The 13310-nt window shown below is 45.5% G+C and overlaps 1 pseudogene; it reads right to left on the bottom strand.

The window, feature by feature from the left end:
* Nucleotides 1-200: 200 nt before the first annotated feature.
* LOC112251634 lies at nucleotides 201-12868 on the bottom strand (annotated as a pseudogene).
* Nucleotides 12869-13310: the final 442 nt, after the last annotated feature.

Below are 13310 nucleotides of genomic sequence, written 5' to 3'. Positions count from 1 at the left end.
GTTATATCTACAGTAGCTTTGATTGGACTGATCATGTCAACTTCATACTTTCAAAATTGGGAGGAGATTTGAACACCATCCGCTCTCTTGCGCTTTCATCCTTTTCATCCAGTTTGTTGACCCAAAGACCGGGCTGATATGTCATCCAACTGTCGTCAAGGAGACGCATCAAAGATCCCAAAATTGTTAGCAGCTCCCTTTTATACTGCTTTCTGGTATGGCCTCCAAAGATCATTGTGATACCCTTTGACATTCAGATCCCACACATGCAGGCACTGAGGAGGACAACACACATTAGTCCACAAAACTCTCTTCAGAGAAAGACAATGCAAATGGCAGAGGAGAGTGGAGAAAGTTACTGTCTGAACAGTTTGATATTAGGGGAGAGTGGGGAAAGTTACATTTTGGTGGTAGGGGAGAGTGGGGAAAGTTACAGTCTGATATTAGGGGAGAGTGGGGAAAGTTACAGTCTGATATTAGGGGAGAGTGGGGAAAGGTACATTCTGATATTAGGGGAGAGTGGGGAAAGTTACAGTCTGATATTAGGGAGAGTGGGGAAAGTTACAGTCTGATATTAGGGAGAGTGGGGAAAGTTACAGTCTGATATTAGGGAGAGTGGGGAAAGTTACAGTCTGATATTAGGGGAGAGTGGGGAAAGTTACAGTCTGATATTAGGGGAGAGTGGGGAAAGTTACAGTCTGATATTAGGGGAGAGTGGGGAAAGGTACAGTCTGATATTAGGGGAGAGTGGGGAAAGGTACATTCTGGTGGTAGGGGAGAGTGGGGAAAGGTACAGTCTGATATTAGGGGAGAGTGGGTAAAGTTACAGTCTGATATTAGGGGAGAGTGGGGAAATTTACAGTTTGATGTTAGGGGAGAGTGGGGAAAGTTACATTCTGGTGGTAGGGGAGAGTGGGGAAAGTTACATTCTGGTGGAAGGGGAGAGTGGGGAAAGTTACAGTCTGATATTAGGGAGAGTGGGGAAAGTTACAGTCTGATATTAGGGGAGAGTGGGGAAAGTTACAGTTTGATATTAGAGGAGAGTGGGGAAAGTTACAGTCTGATATTAGGGGAGAGTGGGGAAAGTTACATTCTGGTGGTAGGGGAGAGTGGGGAAAGTTACAGTCTGATATTAGGGGAGAGTGGGGAAAGTTACAGTCTGATATTAGGGGAGAGTGGGGAAAGTTACAGTCTGATATTAGGGAGAGTGGGGAAAGTTACAGTCTGATATTAGGGGAGAGTGGGGAAAGTTACATTCTGGTGGTAAGGAGAGTGGGGAAAGTTACAGTCTGATATTAGGTGAGAGTGGGGAAAGTTACAGTCTGATATTAGGGGAGAGTGGGGAAAGTTACAGTCTGATATTAGGGGAGAGTGGGGAAAGTTACAGTCTGATATTAGGGAGAGTGGGGAAAGTTACAGTCTGATATTAGGGAGAGTGGGGAAAGTTACAGTCTGAACAGTTTGATATTAGGGAGAGTGGGGAAAGTTACAGTCTGATATTAGGGGAGAGTGGGGAAAGTTACAGTCTGATGTTAGGGGAGAGTGGGGAAAGTTACAGACTGATGTTAGGGAGAGTGGGGAAAGTTACAGTCTGATATTAGGGAGAGTGGGGACAGTTACAGTCTGATATTAGGGGAGAGTGGGGAAAGTTACAGTCTGAACAGTTTGATATTAGGGAGATTTGGGAAAGTTACAGTTTGATATTAGGGGAGAGTGGGGAAAGTTACAGTTTGATATTAGGGAGAGTGGGGAAAGTTACAGTCTGGTTAGGGAGAGTGGGGAAAGTTACAGTTTGATATTAGGGGAGAGTGGGGAAAGTTAGTCTGATTAGGGAGCGTGGGGAAAGTTACAGTCTGATTAGGGAGAGTGGGGAAAGTTACAGTCTGATTAGGGAGAGTGGGGAAAGTTACAGTTTGATATTAGGGAGAGTGGGGAAAGTTAGTCTGATTAGGGGAGAGTGGGGAAAGTTACAGTCTGAACAGTTTGATATTAGGGAGAGTGGGGAAAGTTACAGTTTGATATTAGGGAGAGTGGGGAAAGTTACAGTCTGATGGTAGGGGAAAGTTACAGTCTGATGGTAGGGGGAAAGTTACGGTGTGATGGTAGGGGGAAAGTTTCAGTCTGATGATAGGGGAGTGGGGAAAGGTACATTCTGGTGGTAGGGGAGAGTGGGGAAAGGTACAGTCTGATATTAGGGAGAGTGGGTAAAGTTACAGTCTGATATTAGGGGAGAGTGGGGAAATTTACAGTTTGATGTTAGGGGAGAGTGGGGAAAGTTACATTCTGGTGGTAGGGAGAGTGGGGAAAGTTACATTCTGGTGGAAGGGGAGAGTGGGGAAAGTTACAGTCTGATATTAGGGAGAGTGGGGAAAGTTACAGTCTGATATTAGGGAGAGTGGGGAAAGTTACAGTTTGATATTAGGAGAGTGGGGAAAGTTACAGTCTGATATTAGGGAGAGTGGGGAAAGTTACATTCTGGTGGTAGGGGAGAGTGGGGAAAGTTACAGTCTGATATTAGGGGAGAGTGGGGAAAGTTACAGTCTGATATTAGGGAGAGTGGGGAAAGTTACAGTCTGATATTAGGGAGAGTGGGGAAAGTTACAGTCTGATATTAGGGAGAGTGGGGAAAGTTACATTCTGGTGGTAAGGGAGAGTGGGGAAAGTTACAGTCTGATATTAGGTGAGAGTGGGGAAAGTTACAGTCTGATATTAGGGAGAGTGGGGAAAGTTACAGTCTGATATTAGGGGAGAGTGGGGAAAGTTACAGTCTGATATTAGGGAGAGTGGGGAAAGTTACAGTCTGATATTAGGGAGAGTGGGGAAAGTTACAGTCTGAACAGTTTGATATTAGGGGAGAGTGGGGAAAGTTACAGTCTGATATTAGGGGAGAGTGGGGAAAGTTACAGTCTGATGTTAGGGGAGAGTGGGGAAAGTTACAGACTGATGTTAGTGGAGAGTGGGGAAAGTTACAGTCTGATATTAGGGGAGAGTGGGGACAGTTACAGTCTGATATTAGGGGAGAGTGGGGAAAGTTACAGTCTGATATTAGGGAGAGTGGGGAAAGTTACAGTTTGATATTAGGGAGAGTGGGGAAAGTTACAGTCTGATTAGGGGAGAGTGGGGAAAGTTACAGGGGAAAGTTACAGTCTGATATTAGGGAGAGTGGGGAAAGTTACAGTCTGAACAGTTTGATATTACAGTCTGAGAGTGGGGAAAGTTACAGTCTGATATTAGGGAGAGTGGGGAAAGTTAGTCTGGGGGAAAGTTACAGTCTGATGTTAGGGGAGAGTGGGGAAAGTTACAGACTGATGTTAGGGAGAGTGGGGAAAGTTACAGTCTGATATTAGGGGAGAGTTGGGGACAGTTACAGTCTGATTAGGGGGGAGAGTGGGGAAAGTTACAGTCTGAACAGTTTGATATTAGGGGAGAGTGGGGAAAGTTACAGTTTGATATTAGGGGAGAGTGGGGAAAGTTACAGTTTGATATTAGGGAGAGTGGGGAAAGTTACAGTCTGGTTAGGGAGAGTGGGGAAAGTTACAGTTTGATATTAGGGGAGAGTGGGGAAAGTTAGTCTGATTAGGGAGAGTGGGGGAAAGTTACAGTCTGAAAGTTACAGTCTGATGGTAGGGGGAGTCTGATGGTAGGGGGAAAGTTACAGTCTGATTAGGGGGAAAGTTACAGGGGAGTACAGTCTGGGAAAGTTACAGTCTGATATTAGGGGGAAAGAGTCTGGGAAAGTTAGTCTGATGGTAGGGGAAAGGGTCTGATGGGGGAAAGTTACAGTCTGAACAGTTTGATATTGATGGTAGGGGGAAAGTTACAGTCTGATTAGGGGGAGAGTCTGTGGGGGAAAGTTACAGTCTGATGGTAGGGGGAAAGTTACAGTCTGATGGTAGGGGGAAAGTTACAGTCTGATGGTAGGGGGAAAGTTTACAGTCTGATGATAGGGGGGGAGTCTGGGGAAAGGTTACAGTCTGATGGTAGGGGGGGAGTCTGATGGTAGGGGGAAAGGTACAGTCTGATATTAGGGGAGAGTGGGTAAAGTTACAGTCTGATATTAGTCTGGGAGAGTGGGGAAATACAGTCTACAGTTTGATGTTAGGGGAGAGTGGGGAAAGTTACAGTCTGATGGTAGGGGAGAGTCTGGGGAAAGTTACAGTCTGATGGAAGGGGGAGAGTCTGATGGGGAAAGTTACAGTCTGATATTAGGGAGAGTCTGGGGAAAGTTACAGTCTGATTAGGGGGAGAGTGGGGAAAGTTACAGTTTGATATTAGAGGGGGGAGAGTCTGGGGAAAGTTACAGTCTGATGGTAGGGGGAGAGTGGGGAAAGTTACAGTCTGGTGGTAGGGGAGGGGGAAAGTTACAGTCTGATATTAGGGGGAGAGTGGGGAAAGTTACAGTCTGATATTAGGGGGAGTCTGATGGTAGGGGGAAAGTTACAGTCTGATATTAGGGGAGAGTCTGTGGGGGAAAGTTACAGTCTGATTAGGGGAGAGTCTGGGGAAAGTTACATTCTGATGGTAAGGGGGGAGAGTAGGGGGAAAGTTACAGTCTGATATTAGGTGAGAGGGGGAAAGTTACAGTCTGATATTAGGGGAGAGTGGGGAAAGTTACAGTCTGATATTAGGGGAGAGTGGGGAAAGTTACAGTCTGATATTAGGGGAGAGTGGGGAAAGTTACAGTCTGATATTAGGGGAGAGTGGGGAAAGTTACAGTCTGAACAGTTTGATATTAGGGAGAGTGGGGAAAGTTACAGTCTGATATTAGGGGAGAGTGGGGAAAGTTACAGTCTGATGTTAGGGGAGAGTGGGGAAAGTTACAGACTGATGTTAGTGGAGAGTGGGGAAAGTTACAGTCTGATATTAGGGAGAGTGGGGACAGTTACAGTCTGATATTAGGGAGAGTGGGGAAAGTTACAGTCTGAACAGTTTGATATTAGGGGAGAGTGGGGAAAGTTACAGTTTGATATTAGGGAGAGTGGGGAAAGTTACAGTTTGATATTAGGGAGAGTGGGGAAAGTTACAGTCTGGTTAGGGGAGAGTGGGGAAAGTTACAGTTTGATATTAGGGAGAGTGGGGAAAGTTAGTCTGATTAGGGAGAGTGGGGAAAGTTACAGTCTGATTAGGGAGAGTGGGGAAAGTTACAGTCTGATTAGGGAGAGTGGGGAAAGTTACAGTTTGATATTAGGGAGAGTGGGGAAAGTTAGTCTGATTAGGGGAGAGTGGGGAAAGTTACAGTCTGAACAGTCTGATATTAGGGGAGAGTGGGGAAAGTTACAGTTTGATATTAGGGGAGAGTGGGGAAAGTTACAGTCTGATGGTAGGGGGAAAGTTACAGTCTGATGGTAGGGGGAAAGTTACGGTGTGATGGTAGGGGGAAAGTTTCAGTCTGATGATAGGGGGAGTGGGGAAAGTTACAGTCTGATGGTAGGGGGAAAGTTACAGTCTGATGGTAGGGGAGAGTGGGGAAAGTTACAGTCTGGTGTTAGGGGAGAGTGGGGAAAGTTACAGTTTGATATTAGGGAGAGTGGGGAAAGTTACAGTTTGATGTTAGGGGGAGTGGGGAAAGTTACAGTCTGATGGTGGGGGAAAGTTACAGTCTGATGGTAGGGGGAAAGTTACAGTCTGATGGTAGGGGGAAAGTTACAGTCTGATGGTAGGGAGGAAAGTTACAGTCTGATGGTAGGGGGAAAAGTTACAGTCTGATGGTAGGGGGAAAGTTACAGTCTGATGGTAGGGGGAAAGTTACAGTCTGACTGTAGGGGGAAAGTTACAGTCTGATGGTAGGGGGAAAGTTACAGTCTGATGATAGGGGGAGTGGGGAAAGTTACAGTCTGATGGTAAGGGGAAAAGTTACAGTCTGATGGTAGGGGAAAAGTTACAGTCTGATGGTAGGGGGAAAGTTACAGTCTGATGGTAGGGGGAAAGTTACAGTCTGATGGTAGGGGGAAAGTTACAGTCTGATGGTAGGGGGAAGTTACAGTCTGACTGTAGGGGGAAAGTTACAGTCTGATGATAGGGGAGTGGGGAAAGTTACAGTCTGATGGTAGGGAGAAAAGTTACAGTCTGATGGTAGGGGAAAAGTTACAGTCTGATGGTAGGGGAAAAGTTACAGTCTGATGGTAGGGGGAAAGTTACAGTCTGATGGTAGGGGGAAAGTTACAGTCTGATGGTAGGCGGGGGGAAGTTACAGTCTGATGATAGGGGAGTGGGGAAAGTTACAGTCTGATGGTAGGGGGAAAGGTTACAGTCTGATGGTAGGGGAAAGGTTACAGTCTGATGGTAGGGGGAAAGTTACAGTCTGATGGTAGGGGGAAAGTTACAGTCTGATGGTAGGGGAAAAGTTACAGTCTGATGGTAGGGGGAAAGTTACAGTCTGATGGTAGGGGGAAAGTTACAGTCTGATGATAGGGGGAGTGGGGAAAGTTACAGTCTGATGGTAGGGGGAAAGTTACAGTCTGATGGTAGGGGGAAAGTTACAGTCTGATGGTAGGGGGAAAGTTACAGTCTGATGGTAGGGGGAGTTACAGTCTGATGGTAGGGGGAAAGTTACAGTCTGATGGTAGGGGGAAAGTTACAGTCTGATGGTAGGGGGAAAGTTACAGTCTGATGGTAGGGGGAAAGTTACAGTCTGATGGTAGGGGGAAAGTTACAATCTGATGGTAGGGGGAAAGTTACAGTCTGATGGTAGGGGGAAAGTTACAGTCTGACTGTAGGGGGAAAGTTACAGTCTGACTGTAGGGGGAAAGTTACAGTCTGATGGTAGGGGGAAAGTTACAGTCTGATGGTAGGGGGGAAAGTTACAGTCTGATGGTAGGGGGAAAGTTACAGTCTGATGGTAGGGGGAAAGTTACAGTCTGATGGTAGGGGGAAAGTTACAGTCTGATGGTAGGGGGAAAGTTACAGTCTGATGGTAGGGGGAAAGTTACAGTCTGATGGTAGGGGGAAAGTTACAGTCTGATGGTAGGGGGAAAGTTACAGTCTGACTGTAGGGGGAAAGTTACAGTCTGATGGTAGGGGAAAGTTAGTCTGATGGTAGGGGGAAAGTTACAGTCTGATGGTAGGGGGAAAGTTATAGTCTGATGGTAGGGGGAAAATTACAGTCTGATGGTAGGGGGGAAAGTTACAGTCTGATGGTAGGGGGAAAGTTACAGTCTGATGGTAGGGGGAAAGTTATAGTCTGATGGTAGGGGGAAAGTTACAGTCTGATGGTAGGGGGAAAGTTACAGTCTGATGGTAGGGGGAAAGTTACAGTCTGATGGTAGGGGGAAAGTTACAGTCTGACTGTAGCGGGGAAAGTTACAGTCTGATGGTAGGGGGAAAGTTACAGTCTGATGGTAGGGGGAAAGTTACAGTCTGACTGTAGGGGGAAAGTTACAGTCTGATGGTAGGGGGAAAGTTACAGTCTGATGGTAGGGGGAAAGTTACAGTCTGACTGGTAGGGGGAAAGTTACAGTCTGATGGTAGGGGGAAAGTTACAGTCTGATGGTAGGGGGAAAGTTACAGTCTGATGGTAGGGGGAAAGTTACAGTCTGATGGTAGGGGGAAAGTTACAGTCTGATGGTAGGGGGAAAGTTACAGTCTGATGGTAGGGGGGAGTGGGGAAAGTTACGGTCTGAACAGTTTGACTATTGTAAAGTATTTTTATTCAAAGGCTAAGTGCTTGTGTCGCTACATCTCCCCTTCTTTCCTTCAGTCTCTCCCTCCCAATCTACGTTGGAGAGCTCAGTCCAGGTGAAGGTATCAGTCTCCAGCTCCATCTTCATGTACATGACGTAGTTCTTCCCCTCTGCATCAGGAATGAAAGAGTCCTCACATGGGTTCTTATTGTGGCCCAGCACCTCAGCCTCCCTGAGCACATAACAGTTATATTAGACATCCCACCTGAGCACAACAGACAGAATAACACACACGATAAAAACTTCACCAATACAGAAGTTGGATTGATTTTGCGGACTACATCAGCTACATTCTCACTCACTTCAGTAAGTTCTCAATCTCCAGCTCATAGGCATTTTTTTAAACAGCGGTCTACATTTTTCATCTGGACGTTAAGGTACCGAGTTGAGCCTGTGCTTCTTGAAATGCACTTCCTAGAGAGGACGAAACACTCGGACTGGTGAGACAGCTTGTGACACAATCAGCTTGTGAAAAACACACTGAAGAAATATCTGTCAGCATCCTGTGTCATCATCAAGTTCACTTTAAAACAGTCTTTAAAACAGTCCGCTCAATCTATATGACAGATGTCATCGTTTTAACTAGACCCCGTTGCAATCAGTGCAGACTCATCAAGCTCTGACGTAAGACAATGGGCTATGTGATTGACCCTGTGCAGGTAGTGAAGAAGAGGGCCTTACATGGAATAGCCGTTCATGTTGAGCCTGATGATGCCAAAGTGGTAGGAGCAGGACACATGAAGGATGATACACTCTGCCTTTCCTCTGCTCTAGCATACATATCCACATGTCCCAGTCCCAAAGCTAGAAACACACAGGTTATCATTTCACAATGAATATAGACTGATAGAAACACACACCTTCTCAGACATGGGCCATTTGGCCTCCGGATCATCCTTGTAGAGGCTCTTCTTCAGCATCCAGCCAAGGCCTGACATACTCTCCACTCTGTAGAGCAGGGCGAGGTCCTCTACTGTGTGTTCATAACCTATTATAACACACACACACACACTACATAAGCACACTCTCCACTCTATAGAGCAGGGCGAGGTCCTCCACTATGTGTTCATAACCCGGTTATAACATACACACATTACATAAGCACGCTCTCCACTCTGTAGAGCAAGCCGAGGTCCTCTACTGTGTGTTCATAACCTGTTATAACACACACACACCACATAAGCACGCTCTCCACTCTGTAGAGCAGGGCGAGGTCCTCTACTGTGTGTTCATAACCAGTTATAACACACACACACACACTACATAAGCACACTCTCCACTCTGTAGAGCAGGGCGAGGTCCTCCACTGTGTGTTCATAACCCCGTTATAACACACACACACTACATAAGCACGTTCTCCAATCTGTAGAGCAGGGCGAGGTCCTCTACTGTGTGTTCATAACCAGTTATAACACACACACACACACTACATAAGCACACTCTCCACTCTGTAGAGCAGGGCGAGGTCCTCCACTGTGTGTTCATAACCCCGTTATAACACACACACACACTACATAAGCACACTCTCCACTCTGTAGAGCAGGGCCAGGTCCTCTACTGTGTGTTGATAACCCTGCATAGCAGAATTACAACAGATATTACACATGACATAAGAACATCATTTCCACACATTACAGCAACGAAGGGAAAGCGTTTAAGGGTGTAGAGGTGTTAAAGTGAGAGGTGGAGACAGGACACGGACGGATCTGGTCATTCCAGACTGAGATGCAGCTCAGGCTGTCATCCTCGTTCAGTAGATCAGGTCTGGTTCAGGAAACTGCACAGCATCAACAACATTAAACATGATGTCACAAGCAGAACAGCATCAGTTCACCAACAATACTTGGATAGCTTCATTTCATGTTGGAAATCTTTAAAGTCAATTCAAGACTACTATACTATCATACATTCCATTCCTGTATGGTGATAGTTGAACTTTGCTTTCTACCTCTACAAGTTCTTGCTGGTCTTTCCCTGTGTGTATACAGCTTTGATTTGTCTGATTCCTAGTTGATTGGCTACATGATCAAGATGGCGCTGACAGAGAGGGCTCCCTCACTTCTAGTCCTTAGGAAATTTTGCTACAAGCATTTCGCTACACTTGCAATAACATCTGCTAACCATGTGTATGTGACCAATAACATTTGATTTGATTAATTAAATGTAATTTCAAAAGGGCATATTTGCGAGGGTAAACAAGCATTGAATTCAATCAGCCCAATCCTCCAAATGTTTCTAAAGCATTTGCAGTCATTAGTTTATAGAGGACAGAGTGCACACCTGTTCAACAGTAAATACATTGAAGGCTTGGGGCACACAATGGGGAATGAGTGTCCCAGTGAGTTACAACAGGAGGAAGCATGTGGATCTGCTTCCCCCTGCTGGTCGTTAATGGTAACATTCATCCTAAAGCACAAGCTCGGCTACATTCAACTCATTGACAATCTTCCAATGATATTTGCTCTGAGATTGAAGAAACACAGTCATTTTGAATGGGCGTATTCTAGAAATAGTAGTATCCCTCTATATGTTGTATAGTTAAAGCTTCCATCAAGCTAAAACTATCGACATCTTACCTTAAATAATCTATGGAGATATCCAGGTCTTCTTCCAGGACTAGGGCAAAGTTGGCATCCTGCAAATCAACCACATAACCAGGTGGAGGTGGACGGGAAGATGAAAATAGTCACTGGGTGTAGGTTGAAGAAGGTTGCAGTCAGACTGGCTTCGTAGTGCTGAGAGCGGAGAGAGAGGAGAAAGAGGTGGTAGTGAGTGGGTTTAGGATGCCAAAACACTGTGTGCATTACAACACAACATTGCCATTGATTGTGTCATTGTTTGGTGTCTGACAGGAGTTCATGTTATAGGAACCAGTCTTTATGATATTGCTGCTTTGCTGAAACGGTCCATCTCATAGATAAAATAAGTGATTTCTAGTTGACTGTTAACTGTTTCAGCTGGTCTGGGTCTCTGATGGCGGCTGCTCGGAGGGTGAAGAGTGTGTTGGCTGACTGACATCTCACCTGTGATACTCTGGTATTCTTGATGCTGATGGGAGTGTGTTGAACCCCCTTCAGTCCAAACAGCTCCAACACATCCATGGGCTGTACACACACAAACAACTAAATGGTAGCCTAATACAGAAGTCCATACTTAGTGGTGCCGTCCACTGCCACACAGACCTTGGAGCAGCTGAAGTACACCTTGATGTCCAGGAGCTTCCTACCACTTGCCAGCTTGCACAGGGTCTCGTCTGAAAGGGAGCAGAGGGGAGGTCAGCCATTTTGAATTATTGTTTTATAAATTGACTAAGAGTGTGCATAATATTGTTCAGCGGTATGATTTTCATATGTCATCAACTTCTTAAGGCTAATGCTAGTGAGGAACAACTTTTTATATACGTAATAATGGAAATATGTGTGAAACAAATGGTGGAAGAATGTTCAAGACTCAACATACTCCTGTACTGGCTCTTCCTTGTTAGCTTCTTGTGTCTAATATGAGTTTGATATTCACAAGGACTGTGACCAGAATAAAATAGAACCGCTCCAGCCTGCACAGAAGTAAAAGACAATAAGTTGTTATCAAAATTATCTCAAATGTAGCCTAACCAAAGGTGACAGTGAATACTCACTTGGAGGCCTCGGCAGATGACTCTCTTGTTAGTTAGGTTGTATTTCCAGGTTAGGTCGAGGCTCCGTTGTTTGTTGGAAAGAACGGTTTTGCTCGAGGATTGGGTGTCCAGGTGTCCATCTCTGGCTGTGGCATGAAACTGCAACCCTTCACCTCCTCCTTACACCGAGCGCGTTACGACAACACATGTACCTACACAGCCTCCAGTGCAAGCTGATAACCAGAAAGTAGATAGGACAGAAGTTGAAGAATGCCGTAGCTAACTACCTAGTTTGTATACTGCTAGCTAAACGGTTAGCACGATCCAGAATCCTTGGGATGTGCCTACCCTACCATACCCCTTCACTAACCATGCAGGGACATCACAAGGAGCCCGGATAGTATGGACCCTAGCTAAACATAACAAGTTCATGATTCTGTGAGAGGCACTTATTTTGCACAGTAGTAATAGTTCACACACCAATAAAGTGAACCGATGCGAGATCAAACAGAAGCAGCACTGCAGGTTCATCACACCCATAGACATTTACCGTCAGCTACCTAACACGCTACTTACTTTAGCTAGCTTCACTCATTGCCACCTGGAACTACCGTTCAAAAGTTTGGGGTCACTAAGATATTTCAATTTTTTTGTCCATTAAAATAACATCAAATTGATCAGAGATACAGTGTAGACATTGTTAATGTTGTAAATGACTAATGTAGCTGGAAACAGCTGATTTTTAATGGAATGTCTACATAGGCGTACAGAGGCCCATTATCAGCAACCATTACTCCTGTGTTCCAATGGCACGTTGTGTTAGCTAATCCAAGTTTATCATTTTAAAAGGCTAATTGATCATTAGAAAACCATTTTGCAATTATGTTAGCACAGCTAAAAAAAACTGTTGTCCTGATTAAAGAACCAATAAAACTGGCCTTCTTTAGACTAGTTGAGTATCTGGAGCATCAGCATTTATGGGTTCGATTACAGGCTTAAAATGGCCAGAAACAAAGAACTTTCTTCTGACACTCATCTGTCGATTCTTGTTCTGAGAAATGAAGGCTATTCCATGCGAGAAATTGCCAAGAAACTGAAGATCTTGTATAACACTGTGTACTGTGTACTACTCCCTTCACAGAACAGCGCAAACTGTCTCTAACCAGAATAGAAAGAAGAGTGGGAGGCCCCGGTGCACAACTGAGCAAGAGGACAAGTACATTAGAGTGTCTAGTTTGAGTTTGCAAAGGAATGCGTACGTCGATACATCTGTACAGAAGGCAGGAATATCAGGGTTCTCTGGCTGCTTGGAACATTCCAGCATGATCTGGCACCAGATCCAAATGGCCAAGGTGGAGAAAAGGGACCTCCATGTAGTCTTCCTCGACCTCGCCAATGCATTTGGTTCTGTGCCCCATGAAGTCCTGTGGTCTGCCTTCAGATTTTTCCACATACCGGACACCATCACAAACCTGGTGAAGTCATACTTCCAGGATCTGCAGTTCTGCTTCACCACCTCAGAGTTCACCACCTCATGGCAGTGCCTGAATGTAGGTATAATGGCGGGATGTACCATTTCTCCGTTGGCATTCACAATGGCAATGGAGGTTATCATCAGATCCTCAAAATGGGTTGCTGGTGGACAGCGAGTCGACTCTGGTTTCCGCCTCCCTCCACTCAGAGCCTACATGGACGACATTACAACATTGACCACCACTGTCCCATGCACCAGGAGACTGCTCAGAAAACTCGAGGAGAACATCAGCTGGGCCCGTATGAAGATTAAACCATCCAAGTCACGCAGCATCTCGATTGTGAAGGGAGTACTCTCTGACCTGAAATTCTTCATCGGAGATGACCAAATGCCAACAGTGTCTGAGCAGCCGGTAAAAAGCCTTGGAAGGTGGTATGATGCAAGCCTGAAGGACAAAGACCAGGTGCAACAGCTGTGCAAAGACATCAAAGAGTCCATCGACAACACCCAGCTACCTGGAAAGTTAAAGGCTGGTGTCTGCAGT

The sequence above is a fragment of the Oncorhynchus tshawytscha genome, linkage group LG05 (genome assembly GCF_018296145.1).
Source record: "Oncorhynchus tshawytscha isolate Ot180627B linkage group LG05, Otsh_v2.0, whole genome shotgun sequence".
Classification (NCBI taxonomy): domain Eukaryota; kingdom Metazoa; phylum Chordata; class Actinopteri; order Salmoniformes; family Salmonidae; genus Oncorhynchus; species Oncorhynchus tshawytscha.
This window is presented reverse-complemented; position numbering and strand designations above follow the sequence as displayed.